This window comes from Vombatus ursinus, unplaced genomic scaffold (genome assembly GCF_900497805.2).
Source record: "Vombatus ursinus unplaced genomic scaffold, bare-nosed wombat genome assembly UNPS02014786.1, whole genome shotgun sequence".
NCBI classification, from domain to species: Eukaryota; Metazoa; Chordata; class Mammalia; order Diprotodontia; family Vombatidae; genus Vombatus; species Vombatus ursinus.
Window position 1 is genome coordinate 11,754,010 of NW_020954564.1, and position 8,275 is coordinate 11,762,284.

The following is an 8,275-nucleotide window of genomic DNA, read 5'->3' on the forward strand; positions in this document are numbered from 1 at the left end:
CTCTGGGCAAGTCATTTAATTTCTCAGTGCTCTAGGTAACTCTTTAAGATAGTATATGGCTATAGAGAATTTGCCAATCTGTATTTTTAGAGGGAATTTCCTCATCCCAGAGTCCCTAATACTAATAAGATCATAAGTCTATTCCCTATCCCTATTACTATTCACAAAAATCCTGTGAGAGAGGTAATGCAAATATTATATTCTTTCTTTTGAGAGCCAAAGAAACTGTTGCCAAAAGAGATTAAGTGATTTATCCACAGTCTCACACCTAGGAAGAGTCAATAATGTTTTTCAATGATGATGGCCCACCTTAAATCCCCTGCCTCCAGGGAAGAGAGATTTTCTCTGCAGTTTACGCCCAAGGTGTTTAGAGGAGAAATCAGACACACAGGCCATGAGGGTGACCAGTTGGCTACCCCGCACACTGAGTATCTGCAATCTCAAGACCCTGTCCTTTTGCAGGTGAACCAAAGGCCATGGAAAGGGCCAATCAAACCAGAAACTCTGAATTCATCCTCCTGGGACTCTCTTTTCAGCCAGAGGATTAGAAGCCACTCCCTCTTGGGTGTTATTCATCAAGTACCTGATCACCCTCCTTGGGAACCTGCTCATTATCCTGGCCATTCACTCAGACTTCTGGCTCCACACCCCTATGTATTTCTTCCTGAGCATTTTGTCCTTTGCTATACTTCTGTCATTATCCCCAAGATGCTAGTGCACTTCATATCAAAGACAAAAACTATCCCCGGTGTGGAGAGTCTACCCCAGATGTATTTCTTCCTAGCCTTTGGAAAAAGACAGTTGTCTGCTGGCTGCAATGGCCATTGACAGATACGTGGTCATCTGTGACCCATTCCATTATGTCATAGTCATGAGAAATAGATGTCATGTCTTGCTGCTAGCTTTCTCATGCTCTATCTCTTATCTCCACTTCCTACAGCAAGTCTTCTTGGTGAACCAGTTGATTTTTCTGTGCCTTCAATACTATCCACCACTTCTTCAGTGATGTCCATTCTGTGCTGAAGCTGTCATGCTCCTCCACCTACTTCAATGAAATTGTGGAATGACAGAAATGCAGGTCATTGTGATGACCTCTTTTTTGTGCACTATCTTCTCCTACTTAAGAATCATCATTACTGTCCTGAGGATCATTTCTGCCACAGGAAAACACCTTAGTGCTGAATCCCTTCATCTATAGCCTGGGGGAAAATGACATGAAGTGGGACTTAGAGAAGCTGATGAAGTCATTGGCATCATCTCATTAAATTTCATTTTTAATCTCCCTCCTTCCTAGTGCTTTTCCTCTGAGATCACCCTCCATTTATAGTATATGTATTTTATATGTACATAGCCTTTATTTGTATCCCTAGCCCTTAGGACATAGTAAGGGTTTAATAAATTCTTATTGTCTGATTGAAGGAAATTTTTTGCAGTCTCCAATTCCTGTCTACATCTTAGCACCGATTTCACATTCTTGATCTCACTCTCCTTTATAATTGCTTTCCATCAAATCACATTCCTTCCTGCTTTTCCAAACTTTACCAAAACCACAATTTTCCCAGCAATATCATCTTCTGTTTCTTGAAACAGCCATGATTATGATCATTTCTTTAACATTATAATCTTATCTGCAGAAGTATTCCACATTTTTGCAAATATTTGGTGACGTGGCCGCTGCAGTGGTGAGCATGAGACCAGCTCAGTGCTCAGTAACCCGGAGACGCATGGATGAGGCGGGAGACAGCAAGGTGGCAGAAGCTCTGTTTATTGAGTGCAGGTAGCTGTCTTTTATAGCCCTAGTGATGCCTGTTCAAAGCGTGATCCCCCTGTGATAGCCAATCATCAGGTCTGCTGGAGCTCGTGTCAGGACTCATCTCCCATTGAGAGGAGAGCCAAACCAACCGTGGGAGCTGCATGTCAGCAAAGGAGAGGTCCTGGGAGACTTCCTTATTTTTGCCACGCAACTACGTTGTGACCCTCAGCTTCTACTGATAGAAGCTAGAACTCCCATGGGAAAGTTCCCTCAACAGAGCTCTCATGAGACCGTGAGACATTCACCCTAACAATTCCCCCTTTTTGTTTTAAAGAAGGCGTCGTTGTGGGTGTGTGTCTTTCAGCACTTGTAGCTGAGACATAACATTTTTGAACGTGGAGATCATTACTTTCAAGAGGCATCCGGCTATAATAGGCAAGCAGCATAAAAGTAAACACACTACAACAATCAATATAATCCAATACTCAAATGACCCCCTCCAATTGGAGGCGTTATCAAACCAATGTATGATTTTCTCTGCTGTTTTGTCAGGATCCAAGTCCTGTTCAGAAGCCTTTTGTATTTCAGAGGTTAAGATGTATAAAGTTTCAATGTCAGATTCTGTTGTGTTATTTAAGAATAGACCATTCAAGTGGTTTCTGATTACTGTCCAGTTATAAGTAGAATTGTCATGTATAAGTATCATGCCATGACTGAACAACAGTCCCACTTAAGTTCATGCAGTGACGGTGCACCGCTACACAAGTCTCCACATGAGGCCAGCCAGACCCAGAGTCACTGTTCACCTTACATTTGTCCAGATCCCCCACGTGCAGGGAGGTGGCATTGGAGCAGGGCGTCCCCTGTCCACCAAGTAGGTGAATCTGGTGTGGCCCCATGCCGGGAATGTTCATGGCAAGGGTGACGTTCTGCAGTTGTATGCAGCCCTCCACGTTGTTGGTGCGGGACCAACAAAGCGGCTGCCGCATGGACAATCCTGTGAAGTTGTATTTTACTGACGATGGAGTCGCATTAGTTTGTGTGGGGAGGTCAAACTCATACCTCACCATTAGTGATGCAGTCCCCTGGAACACAAGGTTAGGTAACTCTTCACCCCAAGCTACTACTCGAGGCCACGGGGGGTCCATGTAGATCGCCCACCGGTGTAAGATCTGATTCCCTGCCACAGGTGTTGACAGGCTTAGTAGGAGAAGCAACTTCATACAGGTCTGCATTGTCCTTCGTCTCCTTTTCCTCTTGCTGGATCTCCTCCTTTTCTTCCTGGGGTGTCTCCTGAGCAGGGACAATCTTGAGGGTTTTCGTTGGCACCCACTTAGCTCCTTCACCTGTTGAGATACAAACACACCCTGGTCCCCAGGTTAGTACCCTAAAAGGTCCTACCCATTCATTATTGGAATTTTTCCACAGGACCAATTTCTTTTTATCTGTGTATATTGTTGGGCCATCATGAGTCAAGGCAGGTGAATTGTGAGGTAAAAAGAATTTCATAGCAAGGGTAAGGTCATTACCATCAAATTTCAAATAACTTATAGTATACAAGATTTTATTAATCTGTCTTTGAGGGGATAACCGCTCAGCTCCCCCTTTTTGTTTTTGAAAGAAAGTTTTGATGGTTTGATTCATTCGTTCAACAATGGCTTGACCAGTTGGGTTATAAGGAATACCACATATATGCTGTTTGCCAAACTCTAGAAAAAAGGCTTGTAATTGTTTGGCAGTATAAGCGGGCCCATTATCAGTTTTTATCGCACATGGTGGGCCAATTATAGCAAAAGCATGATAAAGGTGATTAATAACATGTCTAACAGCTTCTCCTGTTTGAGGAGTAGCTATACAAAATCCTGAAAATGTATCCACAGTAACATGGAGGAATTTATGTTTCCCCAATGGTGGAATATGTGTAACATCCATTTGCCATAGAGAATTAGGAAAAAGTCCTCTAGGATTGATACCAGAGCGAAGTGATGGTGAATTGAAAGCGACACATTGAGTGCACCTTTTCACTATAGCTCTGGCTTGTTCTCTAGTTATGCCATAAAGGCGATGTAGAGACCTGGCTGACATATGATACTTACCATGTCCTTGTTGTGCTTCTTGACAATTGCCTATAAGCATAGAATCCACAATATTATTCCCTGAAAATATGGGATCTAACCCATCTGTATGGGATCTTACATGCATTACACACAGAGGATGTTGTCTTGATCTGATGCATGATTGAAGTTCATAAAACAATTCTGTTATTGGTGAAGCTTCAGGTTTAATATATGCTGTTTCGATGTGAGAAAGCACACCAGCAGCATAATGACTATCTGTAATAATGATAATAGGTTGAGGTATTCTGCAAGCATGTAGAAGAGCATATAGCTCATTCTTTTGAGTGGAAGTATATGGAGTCTGTATAACTGTATGAATGTCTAAGTCAGGACAATATATAGCAGCTTTCTTTTCTTTAGTAGCATCAGTATAGACATTATAGCCATCAACAGGTGTATTCCTGACAATCTTGGGAAATATCCATTGCCAGTTATTAAACCATTTTGCAAAGGAGTGTTTTTGTACTGTTTGAATGTTACCTAGATTCAATAACACAGTCCAATGTTCATCACAATATAAAAGGGTCTCAAGTCTTTCTTTTGTAACAGGGACCCACAAAGTGCCTTTCTGTCCACTAAGATGTAAAATGCGAAGAAGTGCCTTTTTAGCCAACATAGAGGCTTCTTCTAGATAACTAGTTAAAACTCTTTTATTACTGGTTTTGCTGTATAACCATTCTATAATCTTTTCTTCTTGGTGAAGTATAATGTGTGGATGTTGCTGAGCCATTATCAATGTGGCTTCAATCTCCTTCTGTGGAGATACCCCATGGGTGTGATTTCCTAACTTCCTAATGATTTGTTTTAAGCTTTGTTCAGCCCCAGGGGTCCATTTTCTAGGAGAATTTAAGTGAGGATCCCCTTTTAAGATAGAATATAAGGGTTGCATCTTCTCATTAGTAAAGCCTATCTTTGGTCGCATCCATTGAATATCTCCTATCAATTTTTGGAAATCATTTAAAGTTTGTACCTTGTATTGTCTAAGCTCAGGAGGTTGTAAAGAGACTTCCTCCAAGTCAAGATGAAATCCCAGATATTGAAAGGGAGGTTGTTTTTGCACTTTCTCTGGTGCTATCTGAAGCCCTTTGTTTGTCAAAATAAATACTGTTTCTTGGAGTATCTGCTCAAGGACTTCTAAATTGGCATGACTACAAAGAATATCATCCATATAGTGCACTAAATAGGCTCCTTTATATTTGATTCTTAAAGGCTCTAGTAGGTCTGCTATATATCTTCGGCAAATAGTAGGACTATTTTTCATTCCTTGTGGTAAAACTTTCCATTGATATCTCTGAGCAGGAGCACAGTGATTTGGTGTAGGTATAGAAAATGCAAAATATTTACAGTCGTCAGGGTGCAAGGGAATGGAATAAAAACAATCCTGAATATCAAGGATCCACAAGGGTTGATGTCTAGCGATCATATTTGGTGAGGGTAGTCCTGTTTGCAAAGGACCCATGTTTTCCATTCTTTTATTTACTTCCCTTAAATCTATTAACATTCTCCATTTTCCTGATTTTTTCTTAATGACAAATACAGGAGAATTCCATGGACTAGAGCTTTTCTCTATGTGTCCCTGCTGTAATTGCTCTTGTACTAAAGGGTGTAAGGCGGTGAGTTTCTCTTGTGTCAGGGGCCACTGATGAACCCACACTGGCTCTTTTGAAAGCCAAACTAATTTATGTGCTATTAATGAAACATCAGTGGCCCTTATGAAAAATCCGTGCTGATTGTAACACCCATGTCTGTAAGAACATCACGTCCCCATAAAATAAGAGGTAATCCTGCTGTGATATATGGACGGAACATGCCACTTTTATTGTCCTTTTCCCATGTGAGGGGACATGTAGAGATTTCTGTTTCTTTATTGCCTCCTACACCTCGTAAAAAGGTATAAGCCAATTCCTTAGGCCACCAAGGTGGCCACTGGTCTGCAGGGAATACTGATTTATCAGCCCCAGTATCAGTTAACCCTGTAAATTTCTGTTTTTCTACACTTATAGTACATAGGGGACAGTCCATAGAGACAGCTTGTGTAAAAAATGCTCCTGACCTCCAGCCTGTCTGTGGGCCTTCTATTATGGTAGGATCTTCTATGTGGAATTCTGCAGTGACGGTGATGGCTTGAGCCACGCACTGTCCCCTTTCAATATAGGTATCATCATTGTTAGTGTTAATCATGGTGAGGTGAGGGAGGGAGCCTTTATACATTTGAATAACTGGAACTGCATGTGAGTAATGCTGATCTGGGGGTGATATGGTAATTAAGGAAAATTCTGGCCCCAATTCCTGTTGGTCCATGAGTGGGACGTTAAAGACAGCATGGGGTGGCAGTTTAAAATTATCTAAGCTTCTCAGTTTCAATGCTCGAATTGTTTTTCTTGGGCAGCTAGAGTCATGTACTTCTTTCCCCATTCGTTTGTGAGAGGGTTTGATTCCTGTACTGTCATCCCCATGGGACGAGTATTCGGGGCTCCCGCAGAGCCCCTGCGCCAGTTTCCCGACCTGCATTCAGAAGCCCAATGCCCTAGCTTTTTACATTTCGGACAGGGCGTGGCAGGGCATCTTTTGTTTGACTAGCAGTCTTTCTTAAAGTGCCCTTCTCTCCCACATTGATAGCATGTTTTCCCTGTTTTTTCCCCTGACTTATGCTCTGCTAACAATTGATTCATCAACTCAAAGTGAAAACACTGATTCCCTACCTTTTCACATCTCCTTATCATTTCCTGTAAGGTCGCATCCCTAGGCAAACCTAGCATGACTTTCTTACAGTCTTCATTGCAGTTTTCTCTAAGTAGTGATTTTATGACTATTTCAGTCCCTTCTACTTCTCCCCTTGTTCATGGGACTAGTTCTCGAATTCTAGCCACAAAGTCAACAAATGTCTCAGTAGGTTTCTGCCGGGCAGCAGTCATAGACTCCTTTGCCTGCCCCTTTTCTGGTATCCTAGACCAAGCTTTTCTAGCTTGTACTGCAATTCTATGATAGCCCTCCTCAGCATATCCTAGCTGTTGGGCAGTAGTAGCAAAATCCCCTGTGCCACTCATCTGTTCGAAGAGTGCTTTTCCTTGGGGTCCAGGTGCCGTATGAAACCATACGGCACTGATCTACAAATTCAGCCATCCAAAAGACAGCAGCTCCGGGCGTCAGAACTGCACGGGCTATGGCCTTCCAATCATTTGGACACAAAATAGAGTTAGAGATAACCTCTAATTGATACATTACAAAAGGTGAAGTAGGTGCCTATTGGGCAACTGCTTGTTTTAGCTGCAGCAAGGTTTTAAAAGAAATACTTTCATGCCTCCTCCGTACCTGTCCTGGGTTAAAGGGATCAGGTTCTTCGTTGACCGGATAGAGGCTAATATCCCATTCACTAACATCCTCACCCTTTTCTTTTGTTTCTCTGATGCCCTTTTGTAATGGTGATTCCTCACCGCTGGACTTTGTTGTGTGCGCGCCAAGGTGGCCACCCCCACTTCCCAAAGTTTGTGGCGCAGCAAAAAATCTCTTATCTGCTCTTGCAGGAGGAGTTGTCGGTGGAAATTCCTTGCTATCCTGCTCCTGCAATCCTCGTTTCTCGGGAGGGGTAACTACCAGGTTTTTTAAAGTGTCTTCTAACTCCCCCAAGTTGGGATACAAGTTTGAATAGTGTCCTGGGGGTGGCCAGGGAGGGAGGTCTGCAGGACCTTCTCTTAGTTTAGGAAAGCAAGGTCTGCTCGCAGAGGGAGAGGGGAGGGAGGAACCTGTCTGAGTACAGACTGGAAAATTCCAGACTTCTGTTTGCTGTTGATTCATCAGAGCTTGTTTTCTAAGATCTTTTAAGTGTATTGTTATTCCCTCATTCTTTGCTACCATATATAAAGCTCTGGCATAATTCTCCTCATCTGTGGGAAGGAGAAGCCCTATATTTTGCCCCATTATGTAAAGCGAAACCTTTACCTTCTCCGCCCCCCCCCCCAAGGATGGGAAACGTCTGGGAGACCCAATTCCGTCGGGCTGAAAGCTCGAAGCTTGCTGACGCGCTATTCATGGAGTTTAGACTCCGCCCATGGGGTATCTGTCAGGCCTGTCATGGTGCCCCACGTTGGGCACCAGTTGTCGCGGCCTCTGCAGTGGTGAGCTTGAGACCAGCTCAGTGCTCAGTAACCTGGAGACACATGGATGAGGCGGGAGACAGCAAGGTGGCAGAAGCTCCATTTATTGAGTGCAGGTAGCTGTCTTTTATAGCCCTAGTGATGCCTGTTCAAAGCGTGATCCCCCTGTGATAGCCAATCATCAGGTCTGCTGGAGCTTGTGTCAGGACTCATCTCCCATTGAAAGGAGAGCCAAACCAACCGTGAGAGCTGCATGTCAGCAAAGGAGAGGTCCTGGGAGACTTCTTTATTTTTGCCACACAACTATGTTG

General features: G+C 43.1%; 1 pseudogene; it reads left to right on the forward strand.

Annotated features, from left to right (window-relative positions):
* The first annotated feature begins 476 nt into the window (after positions 1-476).
* On the forward strand, positions 477-2,130 carry LOC114046900 (annotated as a pseudogene).
* Positions 2,131-8,275: the final 6,145 nt, after the last annotated feature.